Genomic DNA, 12,061 nt, shown 5'->3' with positions numbered 1-12,061 from the left:
AGAGTCTTCGTGTTTTTCCACCCTCTGGCTAATCAAGATAATTCTGTGTAAAGTTACAGCCCCTTGCTTCACAGTGAAGCTCTGTTCTTCTTGAATGCTTGCCTGAGATTGTAGGTTTTCAGCCTGTTCCATTTGGCTGCTCTCCTCTGCATGGCACTCTAGAGATGACAAGTATATTCAATATCATCAATGTTGAATCAAAGAGTGACTCAAAATGTTGAAAAGTAAGAAATTATATAGATTTGCCATTTAATGGATTTAGAATCTAATGAGCAATTTCCTCTGGGAATGACTTAGGTGCAGTCTGGCAGGGGCACCAATTGAGAGCCAGTCCCTCAAGGATTCTTCTTCCCCTGTGATTTAAGAACACACTATATTTTATGATCCAAGAATGAAAAATTAGACAGAAAACAGAAATAATTTGAAATGTTTTGTTAGATGATAGAATTAGAACTGGAAGGGACCTCAGAGAATGACTAGTTCCCTTCCCCGTCCTCAGTTCACTAATGAAGAAGCTGAGGGACAGAACGTTTAAGGGATTTGCCCTATGCCACACAGCTAGTGTCTGAGGCAGGATTTAAATCTAGGTCTTCTTGACTCTTAAGTTCAGCGTCCTATCCACTACATTACACTGTTTCCTTAAAAAAAAAAAAATCCAGGACTGGATTGTATCCCATAAGGTTTTTCCTGGTCTTCCACACTCCCACTTTTCTCTCTACTGGTGCCTCTCCTCTGAGATTATCATTTGGACTGTATTGTCTCCTCCAACAAAATATGTGCTCTGGGTTTTTGCTTTGCTTTACATCCCTAATGTTTAGTACAGTCCCTGGCACATAGTCAGTGCTTAATAAATATTCATTGACTAGATGATTGACAATGTTGTATGAAATCTCAGGGGATCGCCAACCAACTTGTGACTGTTATGGATGTTTGTCATGACTTTATTTCCTTTTGCTTAGATGTCTCTGTTTTCAAGATGTTTTGGATAGCTGGATAAATTTATGGAGAGGCTAATCAACTTTAGAGCATTTTAAAGATTATAAAACACTTTTCACGCATTATCTTACCTGAATCTCAAGCCTGATCAGGTAGTGCTCTCTCTCTCTGTCTCTGTCTCTCTCTGTCTCTCTGTCTCTGTCTGTCTCTGTCTGTCTCTGTCTCTGTCTCTGTCTGTCTCTGTCTCTGTCTCTGTCTGTCTCTGTCTCTGTCTCTGTCTCCCCCTTCCCCCTTTGGAAGACTTGTGATTTCATTGTTTCAGGGAAATACTAGTGAGAAAACCCCCTTACTCTTGTAGAATAGCACTTGCTCTGCTTGAGACATTGAGGGGTTGAGACTTTCTCAGTCACATATGCAAGATGTCAGAGGTAGGATTGAACCCATGTGTTTTTGCCTCAGAGCCCAGTTCTAGGTCATGCTGCCATTCACAAAGTAAATAATATAGCTATCATTCACCTCACTATGTAGATGAGAAACTGAGGCTTAGAAAGTTAAGCAACTTGCCATGGCCAAAGAGCATCATGTTCAATATTTGAATTCATGTCTCTCCTGACTCCAAAAAAAATTTTTCCCCACTGTATTATGTGATGTTGGCATTATGTAAACTCTTGTTATGCCCTCAGTAGAATGTAAGTTCCTTAAGTATTTCCATATATGCTGAATCGAATTCTATCACTACCAGTGTTGATTACAACCTATTCATGTCTTTATTCATTGTGACCCTTGTAAGCCTTCCATAAAATATTGTGTTAAAATTACATCTTGTTCTGGTCCCCTAAACTCCATTGCTTTCTAGTCAGCATAGAAAGTAAAAAGTTTATAAGTAATCAATAGAAAAATACAGTAACAGGAAGTAAGATTGCAAGGAAAACTTGGAAGTCATATACAAACCATCCCAAAGATCAAAGAAGTATAATTTACAAATTGGTTCATATATTATACATATAACACATGTATAATATAGTCAGCATAGTAAGCTTCTAAACAACCAATATAAAGGGGCAATAGCAGGAAATAAACACAAAAAGAAACTGAAAGTCATATATAAACCATCCCAAAATTAAAAGAGTGTAATTTACAACTCTTTATATATATTACATATTTAATACATACATATATACACATGATCTAATCAGCATCATAAATAAGTTTATAAGTAGCCAATATAAAGGGACAATAGCAGAAATAAAACTGCAAAGGAAAACTGAAAATCACATACAAACCACCCCAACGATCAAAGGAGTAAAACTTTCAAACTGTATCATATATTAACCAAAATTCACATACTGGTAATATGTGCTGAATCAGTGGAAGCCACCTAGCTAGTCTTGTAAGGGTCCTTCGGTTGTATGCTATGGAAATTCCAGACAAATTCTAGGCAGTAAAGACCAACAGATCACTGAAAGGGGGCAATAATTTTGAGAGGATGTGGACATGTTAACTATAAATTTTTTACTGATAACTCTGAAATGATTGGGATAATGCAAACTAATCCTAACGTGGCAGAAATAAGAGCCCGTGCCAAAACCTATAAAAATGGCACCTCAAACTCTTGCCCTCCTGAGCACTCTTCCCTCTCCCAAGGGTCCATGCTGCGTGACTGCTCTGGACTTCGATCCATGGTTATGTGACTGATACTCTGCCTTTCTCCCTTCCCTTCCTCCTCCTACAGCTGCCTGTCTCCCTTCACCAGCACATCCCTTGTCCCCATGCTGTCTACCTCTTTGCCTCTTTTGTGCCTCATCTCCATACTTTATGTGCTGTTTGCCCCCACACTCTCTGTAGTTATTAAGGTGTGATTACAGCCCTGTTTCCTGCTGCCATTGTGGTCTTTCCTGGCAAGTACCCAAAGAACCAGACATGTCTCCCCCTTCTCATAACTTCATAAATTAATGATCAATTCAAGTATTTAACTGATGTGGGATTAGGATGAATCACAAAGGGACCTCTATAGCTCCATCTATGTGCTCCATTAATTCAAGGGGAGAATGAGCAGGGTGGTTTGGCTCGATTCTTTCCTCCACCTCTCCTACCTCTCTCAGAGGGGACATAGCATTGGCAGCCAGCAATGCCTGCTGAACTTATAGAGTAGAACCACATGGTGCCAAAGAGAATTTACCAACCCAGTATTCATTGAATGTAATTGGTGCACTCATGCAAGTGTGGGAATTAAAAAAAATCTTTGGCAGTACCCTCGTCTTCCCTTGGCTACTTCACTGTAAAATGGCACACATAAAACCTTAAATGCCTCAGGCCATTCAGGGTCAGTTTATGTCTGGATAGAATTGATTTCCTGGGTTGTGATTATGTGTAAAGCTTTATTTCCCAGAGCCAGCCCAAAATTGGAACCCAACAGTGGTGGTGAGGTAGGAGCAAGTTTCCTTGTATTCTTTCTCTGTGAGTAAATGGTATTATAGAAAGGACTGAAATTAGAATCAGGAAGACCAGAATTCATATCCTGCTTTCGATACTAGCTCTATAAACCCTGAAAGTCCCTTAATGTCTATGAACCTCAAGCAATTCTTTAGGTTTTATATATTATCGTAGAGGGATAGCAAGGATTTCCATAATAGGGGCTCTCTACTCTGAGAAAAATCTCAGGTCTTTTGTCTTCTCACTATTCAAACAAGTTTGTATGCCATCAAAATGGAGCAGCTAGCTGGCATAGTGGATAGAGCACTGGTTCTGGAGTCAGGAAGATCTGAGTTCAAATTTGTCCTCAGACACTTACTAGCTGTATGACCCCAGGGGAAGTCACCTTAAAGCATTTTATTTAAATGCATTGTGTGTATATATATATATGTATATATGTATACACTAATAAATACACACATGTTGATAGGTACATGTATGTGTTTATACATGTGTATTACAGTTCTTTAATGATTCCAAAATACTTAAATGGTATCTTATCAAATCCTCACAACAACCCTTTGAAATGGCTGCTATTATTATAGGGGAAAAAGCAGTGTACAAGACTCTTGGCTAACCAAGTGTCTCTCATACATAGGTGATATGTGAGGGTGTGTATTTAATAGACTTAAAGACAGAAAGGACTTTAACAAGAGTCACTTTGCCTTACCTTCTCGCTTTACCAATGACAAAATTGAGGCTGGAGGATTAAGTCATTTTCTCAATGTCCCAAAGATGGTAAGTGACAGAGTTGGGATATGAAAGCAGGTCCTTGGCTGCTAAATTCTGCATGCCTTTTCATATTATCAACATAAACAATAACAACAATAAATAAATGCTTTAAAATAATTCATGCCAGAATTCTTTTGATTGTACTGTGTCTTCTGCTCTTTATTCTGCCTTCCAATTTGGCTTTGATTTTTCACTCTAGCCAGTCAATGATCTGACGGCATACTGATAACTCATTCAGAAATAACTCCCAGGTGGGTAATCAGTCCCTTCTTGTCAGTTTAGAGAGTCAATTTTATTTTCAGAGGTATCATTTGGGGCTTTCCACGTGTAGTTCTGTCTGGGTCTCTCCTTGAAACAAGTATTTTGATGCCCAGGTGTGTGCATCCTTGCTTGCCAACCCCTGCTTTATGCCACACTGTACGTGGTGGGTGCTTCACTGATGATTGTGTTGATCAGAGTTCTTAAGAATTTTGAAGTTTTTTTCAAGAAAGAAATTGCCTCGCTTCCCAGGCAGCTGGTTGAATCCTACCTCCTACTCATCAGCATGTGCCAGACTCCCCAAGTTTTACAGATACATTTTTCGGGGTGAACCAATGAACTAGCAGTCTTTATAATCAAATCCAACCTGTCCTAGAAGCTCTCCCAACATTCCCACACTGAGAAGAGAAAGTGGGATTCCTTTTTGACCAGCTACTTTAGTAGGAGCTAACATACAGACGAGATCCTCTGGCTAAAGGACCATGGAAGGGGAATATTGTCCATGCATTGGGCAGATCAGGCAAGAGAGAGGTTAAGTGGCAGAATATTCCAAGGTGATTTTCAGGTACAGAACTAAGGGTTCACCTTCTAATGACATGGTCCTATTGACCAATATAGAAAGAGATCTTCTGATGATATTCAGACTCAGTTAGGCAAAATCAAGATGGCCCTGGAGAACCCTGGCAGCCCTCAGACAGAAAAGCTTCTGTATCAAAGGCTGGATTTAGTCATAGAGTGGTTTGTTGGGGAGAAGGGGAAGAGGATAGGTCCCTTAACCCATGTAGTCATCTGGAAAAGACTTGAGCCCATGCACAAAGGCAAAGTCCAAATCCAAGTAAACCCCACAGCACAGGCAAGGAGATGGGGAGTGATGTTGTATCTGTACTCTGGGTAGATGGTTGACCACTAGGTAAGCTGAGCTACTCAGTGCCATCAAGGTAGAAAGGAAAGAGGAAATGATGAGAATAGTAATAACAACAAAACCAATAATACTTATAACAGTAATAAGAGAAATTCATATAGTCATTCAAGGCTTACAAGGCATTTTACATACTGTTTTATCTGCCACTCAATAACCCTGTGAAAGAGATTCAAAGTAATATAGAATTAAAGTTGAAAGATAACTCAGAGGTCATTGAGTCAAATCTCATTTTATATATAAGAAAAATGAAACCCAGGGCAGGGGAATGACTTGCCCAAGTTCATACAAATAGTTAATGGCAGAACTGGGATTTAAATCTAGGTCTTCTGACTCAAAAGACTAGCCTCCTAGCAATCCAATTAGAAATCACTGGGCAGCTTTGAAAATTGACTTCTTTCCTCTTCCCAGTGATATCCTGGATCTGGTGGTTATCATATTATTAAGCCAAGTGAGCCTCCTTTGTCACTTGTCCAAACAGATTCCACTCAACTGCATTTTCCACTGTCATTCCTACTGCATTTTTTATGTGGAACTCCTTGAATGTACCACTCCATCTCTCTCATCATCTAGAGGCAGCTGATAGGGCAGTGGATAGAGTTCTGGGCCTGGAATCAGGAAGATCTGAATTCACATTTGGCTATAAACTGCGGGACTCTGGGAAAATCACTTAATCTGTCTGCCATGGTTTTCTCAGCTCTAAAATGGGGATAATAATAGCACCTACTTTAGCAAGGTTGTTGTGAGCGCCAAATGAAATATTTATATTAAAAATGGTACCTAGCATAGTGCCTGGAACATAGTAGGTTTATATAAAATGCTTATTCCCTTCCCATCTCCATGCCTTGGTATTAGCTGACTCTCATGCCTGGAATGCTCTGCTCTTCCACCTCATCTTTTTTATTTTGCAGAACTCAGCTCAGGATTCCACCTCTGTTTCCAGTCCTTCAACTGCTAATACCTTCAACTTCTAAAATCCATTCACTTTGTATTATATATATTTCCATGTTGCCTTCCCAATTAGAAAGTATGCTTCCTAAGGGCAGGTTCTTATAAATTATTATTTGCTTAACACAGTACCTGGCACACATAGTACTGGTTAATAAATGCTTATTGATTGAGCTTTGCCTGTTCAGGAAAGCTTCTTAGCAATTTAAGAGTCTACAGCAATTGCCTGGATAACTCAAGATAATTTCTAAATATTGAAATCCAACCCATCCTTCCACCTCCAGTTCTAGTGCTCCTTCTCCATGAAGTCCTTCTTTATTTCACCAGTCTGAAATAATTTTTCCTTTATGGAGTATTACATAGGATGTTGTATTTCTCTTGAGACTTTAAATATATTCTATTCTGCACTATAATTATGGCACAGTTAAATTTTGTGCATGGAATGACTAATTTACTTGCTATATTCTAAGTTTCATGAGGGCAGGGGTCATATCTGAATTATCTTGGTGTCTCTCAGGGCACCAGGTATAGTACTTTGCAGTTATTAAGCACTTTAATAAATGGTTATTGAATTTTAGATGATTGTTATTCATCTAAGCATTTATCGTAGCTCAAGATTGGGACACTAGTTTTTATTTGGAGTGCAGGTAGAACAAATATAATTTATAAACTGTTTCTGCTGGTCTATTCCTTTGTGTGTGTGTGTGTGTGTGTGTGTGTGTGTAGAGGTACACAATACATATATTATATACACATACATATAAACACAGACTTTTGATAGAGATTTATGATCAAACCCATCTTGAAGATAAGCTTTATGATTTATAGTTCTAATGCTGGAAGGAACATCTGTCCAATCTGTTCATTTTCCAGGCAAGAATACTGAGACTTAAGGTAGGTAAGTGACGTTTTTAAGATCCTGAGATTCATAAATATCAGAGGTAGGCTTGAAGCCAGGTCTTTCAACTCCAGAGCTAGGTGTTAACCAGTGAAATTGTATGTGCTAACCCTGGCACTTTTTATAGAGTATAAGACTTGCAAAACTCAAACACATTTCTTCATTAAAAATCAAGGCAGAATGTTTAAATGAGCAATTAACTATCAATATGAGACTAGAAAGAAATAAAATCCATTAATTATATTGTTCTTTTACTATGAATTTTAAGTGGGTTTTAGTCTTTTTTCCCTAACTGATTCCATCTTCATAGGAAGTAGAATGCCTTTTTAAGAACAAATGTATACTATTCAAATATTTATTGACTTAAAATAGTTTTCCAAGGGAAGTTTGCATAAGCTATTTTGGTTTATTTGCACAGAAGCCTGGAGCATAAGACTTAGATATTGGTCCAAACAGGAAGCTCCATTAACTCCTTCCCTTCATTTTCGCATAGGTGGGACCCTGGAGGATTATTAGAAATACCACAAAAAATAAGGACCAGATGATGAACCTATTTCACTGGTCAGTGTCCACACAATTTTTTTCAAGTAGAATTAAAAAAAAATAGAATTTTAAAAAGGAGAGGTTAAGAACTGTTGTCACTGCGTACTTTATCTCCTGATCTTCATCCTTCTGTGTCAATGCCCAATGTCTTGGGCAGTTCATAGTCCAGAAGAGAAGGCTTTCACATGGACAGATATAACATAGGGATGTATGATTATGGTTATTGTTAACTCATCTACATTGTAATATAGTGACAAACAAAATGAGTAACACTTTCTTGTCTTAAAGGAGAGGGCCACAGACTCTGTTGATAGTCTTGGCAAGAGTACCAACATCTCTCCCAAACTCACCACATTTCTCATTGAGGATGAGCCAGATAGATAGTTAGGAAAGATCATTTTTATAGAGCCTCAGGTTATCATTAGGTAAATGTTGTTTTGGGGGTTCTATATTTGGCCAATATGCTAAAAGACTGAATTATCTTTCCATAGATTTCTGTTTTCCTCCATATTTGTCTCAGATTTCTGAATCCTACTGTAAGGATGAGAGTTGGTTTTGGGAAAATGCTTACAGTAGTTAATTCCTTTGAATGTCAAGTGTGCTGAGTCACATCTGATTAGTCTATACTCTATGACCAACCATTTATCTCCCAAAAGATGAAGGAAGCAATGAGGGAAACTTTGATAATAGACTTGAGCAGAAAGGAGAAACTGATTGCTGGAAAAGACATGACAGAATCTTAAGTGAAAGTGACCATGCATATCTCACGATAGATAAGGAAGGCAACACTGGACAAACCTTGACATATACTCTAGACTATCAAAGACTTGTCAAAAAGTTTTAAAAGCTCTACTGCAGACAAGAAAACGATTAAGAAGAATGCTATTGCTTAGAATAGAGGGAATGGTGGTAATGAGCCATGGAAAGAGGACAGAACTCCTGAACTCTTGCTTTGATTCTGTTTTCCCTGTCAAAGAAAATAAGACAATAATAATCACACTAAGTTATACAGAACAAAAATGGTTGATGGAAAATTGAAGGGAGAGAGTACCTGGGATTACCTTGGGAAAAGAGAACTCAGAATGATGAAGTTCCTTCTATCAAAGAAAGTAAGCATCTTCTCTGCAACTTCTAGCCTGGAAAAGCTGCTTATAGCACTGATAGGATCAGTAACTTACCTTCAGTATAAGAGCTGGGCTTGAATCCTGATCTTTCTGATTATCAGGCCACTTATATCCACTAGGTCATGAAACCCAAGATAAATGAAGAAGTAGGAATAAAGCATTCAACTTTTTTCAAAGAGTTTAAGTTGAAAGACCCAATTAAAAGAAAATTAATATGATCAGAGGGCTTTAAAAGTGGGCATCCACAAAATTAAGAGGCATGGTACTATTGTCCTTCTGTATTCTGCTGTGGCCAGAAAATATTTGGAATTTTATGCTCAGTTTTGGAAGGTACATTTTAGAAAGGACATAGATAAGTTGTAACTCATTCAGAGGTGACTATATTGCTGACAGGACTCAAAATCACATCTTATTAAGGATTATTTGAAAATATCTAGGGTTGGAACAGGTGGAAGGTTTGGTGGATAGAGCAACAGGCCTATTGTTGAGAGTACCTGGATTTAAATCTCATCTCAGGTGCTTCTTAGCTATGTGACTCTGGGCAAGTCACTTAACCCCAGCTACTTAGCCCTTGTCCTTCTGTCTTAGAGTTGTTACTAAGACAGAAAGTAAAGTTGTTTTTTTTTAAAGAAAATAGCTAGTGTCATTTAGCTTGAAGAGAAGATAAAATGGAGATCTGAAAACCATCTTCAAATATTTTAAGTGTTGTGGATAGGAAAGGGGTTTTACTTATCCTACTTGGCCCAGAGATAAGGACTAAAGAACATTAGATAGCAGTTTTAGAAAGTGATTTCAACTTTAAATTAGAATTATGCCCTAAAATTGGAGTTATCCAATTATATATCTGTGCTGCTACAGGAATTAGTGAGTTCTTCATCACTAGAGGTTTTCTAAGATCAATTGGATGGTGCTATAGGATCAAATATTGAGAGCTGAAAGAAATTTCAGAGACCACATCATCTAATTCCATCATTTTATAGAGAGGAAACTGGGACTTATGGATTTTCAATGACTTGACCAAAGCCACACAGGTAATAAAGCATCACTGGTGGAAATGGAATCCACATCATACAATTTTTTTGTTACCTTATATAATGTTCTTCTGATTCTGTTCACTTCACTCTGCATCAGTTCATATAAGTCTTTTCAGGTTTTTTCTGAAATTATCTTGTTCATCATTTCTTATGGCACAATAGTATTCCATTACGATCTTATATCACAACTTATTCAGCCATTCCCCATGGATAGATATCCTTCAGTCTAATTCCTTGCTACCACAAAAAGAGCTACTCTAAACATTTTTGTTTCAGTAGGTGTTTTCCTCCTATCTTGTATCTATTTGGGATGTGGACTTAGTAGTGGTATTGCTGGGTCCAAGGCTTTGCACGGTTTGATGACCCTTTCATTCATTCACTATTGTAGACAAAAGCCAGCATTACAACGAAGAGTATTCACTGGCCCTCATTAAAAAGGTTTGACATTGAACAGCATCTCTAGAAATATGTTCATCATTTTCCTAAGTTTCTCTATTGTAATAACACCTTCTTTCTTGAGATGGGTCATAGTTCACCAGCTCTGCCTGATCCATTTCTTTCTATTAGAAATTTAGTTTTTCAATAACAAAAAAGCCACTCTCTGATAAGTTTACCTAAAATTCAATTGATAGAATTAATTTCTCATAAGATCAATGATAAATTATCATGCCTTCATTTAGCATACATTTGATATCACCAAGCTCAACAATCTGACCAGGATGAAAAATAATGACAATAGATCTACAATTGAGAGTTGATTCTGGTTTCTGAAAGCCATACAATGCTTCAACCAACTGGATATCCACATACATGAAAAGGTCCTTGCTTCCTTGTATAAATATATTATTGTCTTTCTGATCCAAAACAATGATATCTCTGCTCAAATCTGGCTTCTGGTCACCTTCACCATGGAATGTTCTCTTCTGACCATCTTTCATGCCCTTGTCAATGTGAGCCTCCAGAATCTTTGTCTCTCGATTTTCCTTCCATTTCAGCTTTTACAGCTGTCTTTAGGGGGTAATTCATTCCACATGCCCTTGGAATTCTATGCAAATTGATTGAATTTGTTGAACTATTCCAGGCCTATCTGATGAATTCTTATTTATATTCCAGTACCTCTCAATTTGGACAACATTTTACAGCTCCTTTCTTACCACCCCTTCTTCACATTTATCATAAATTACATGCTTTTACCAAGCTAGTTTTCTTGTTGCATCATTATATAAATCTTCTAAGGTCACAGACAACTAATGAACAATATTTTTATTTCTCCATTCCATTTGCATACTTCATCCACTGGAGAGCCAAAGCCACCATTAGAACCAGCTTCTTTGATGGCTCGTTCTCCATCTTGGTCATATGTCTTTTCTTTGAGTCAGAAAGCATTTCAGAAACTCAAGAAATTTGAACTTTTCTCCTTCATTTGGATTCTTATTGGGGTGATATTTCATGGCTAATTTTCTATATGCCTTTTTTTAGTTCTTCCTGGGAGGCATTACCCCCAAAACCTTATAAAAAGTTGTTTCCTTGACCATTTTCTATCACTATGAGTAATGTATGCAGTCTGCCTTATCAAAATGCCCATGTGGGGGGGGGGGCGGAGTCAAGATTGTGGCTTAGAAGCAGCAAAAGTTCAGACCTCTGAAAACCCTTCCTTACTGATCACAAACTGAATGCTCCTAGGGGACTAAAATTCAAACTTAACAACAGGACAGAGGTGGGAAACCCTCCTTCTGGACTCAAATCAAAAGGTACACCCCCCCCAAAGCCAGAATCCGAGAACACTCAGGTCTAAGGGGAAGCCAGAGGGAAGGTCCCAGGACCCCTCCCTTCCAACCCAGAGCGTTGAGCCCCCAGTGGCAAAGGGAACCTCTGGGCAGGCAAAGGTGTTGGTTTGGAGGGTATACCTTGTGAGTAGCAGGGCACAGGGCTCGGAGTGTCCAGTATGGACAGAGGGGAGGAAGCCAGGGAGAGACCAGGACCCGTGGCTGGGTCCTTCCATCTGGCTCCAGTCTCACCAGGAGGTTTTTGCCGAAGGGCACATCCAGACCAATCCAGTTGAACCTAATCCCATCAGGACTCCTCAGAGCTCAGGGGAAGCCAGGACCCCTCCCCTCCCTAGAGTGCAGGGCCTCCAGCAAGGACAGGAACCTCGGGGTGGGAAAAGGCACTGGGGAACCTTGCGGACAGTGGAGAA

General features: G+C 38.6%; 1 pseudogene; it reads right to left on the bottom strand.

Moving 5' to 3' along the window:
• Positions 1-10,265: 10,265 nt before the first annotated feature.
• LOC100617987 (dnaJ homolog subfamily A member 1-like) lies at positions 10,266-11,648 on the bottom strand (annotated as a pseudogene).
• Positions 11,649-12,061: the final 413 nt, after the last annotated feature.

The sequence above is a fragment of the Monodelphis domestica genome, chromosome 5 (assembly GCF_027887165.1).
Source record: "Monodelphis domestica isolate mMonDom1 chromosome 5, mMonDom1.pri, whole genome shotgun sequence".
Classification (NCBI taxonomy): Eukaryota; Metazoa; Chordata; class Mammalia; order Didelphimorphia; family Didelphidae; genus Monodelphis; species Monodelphis domestica.
The sequence above is the reverse complement of the archived record's forward strand: the minus strand, read 5'-3'. Positions and strand labels throughout refer to the sequence as shown.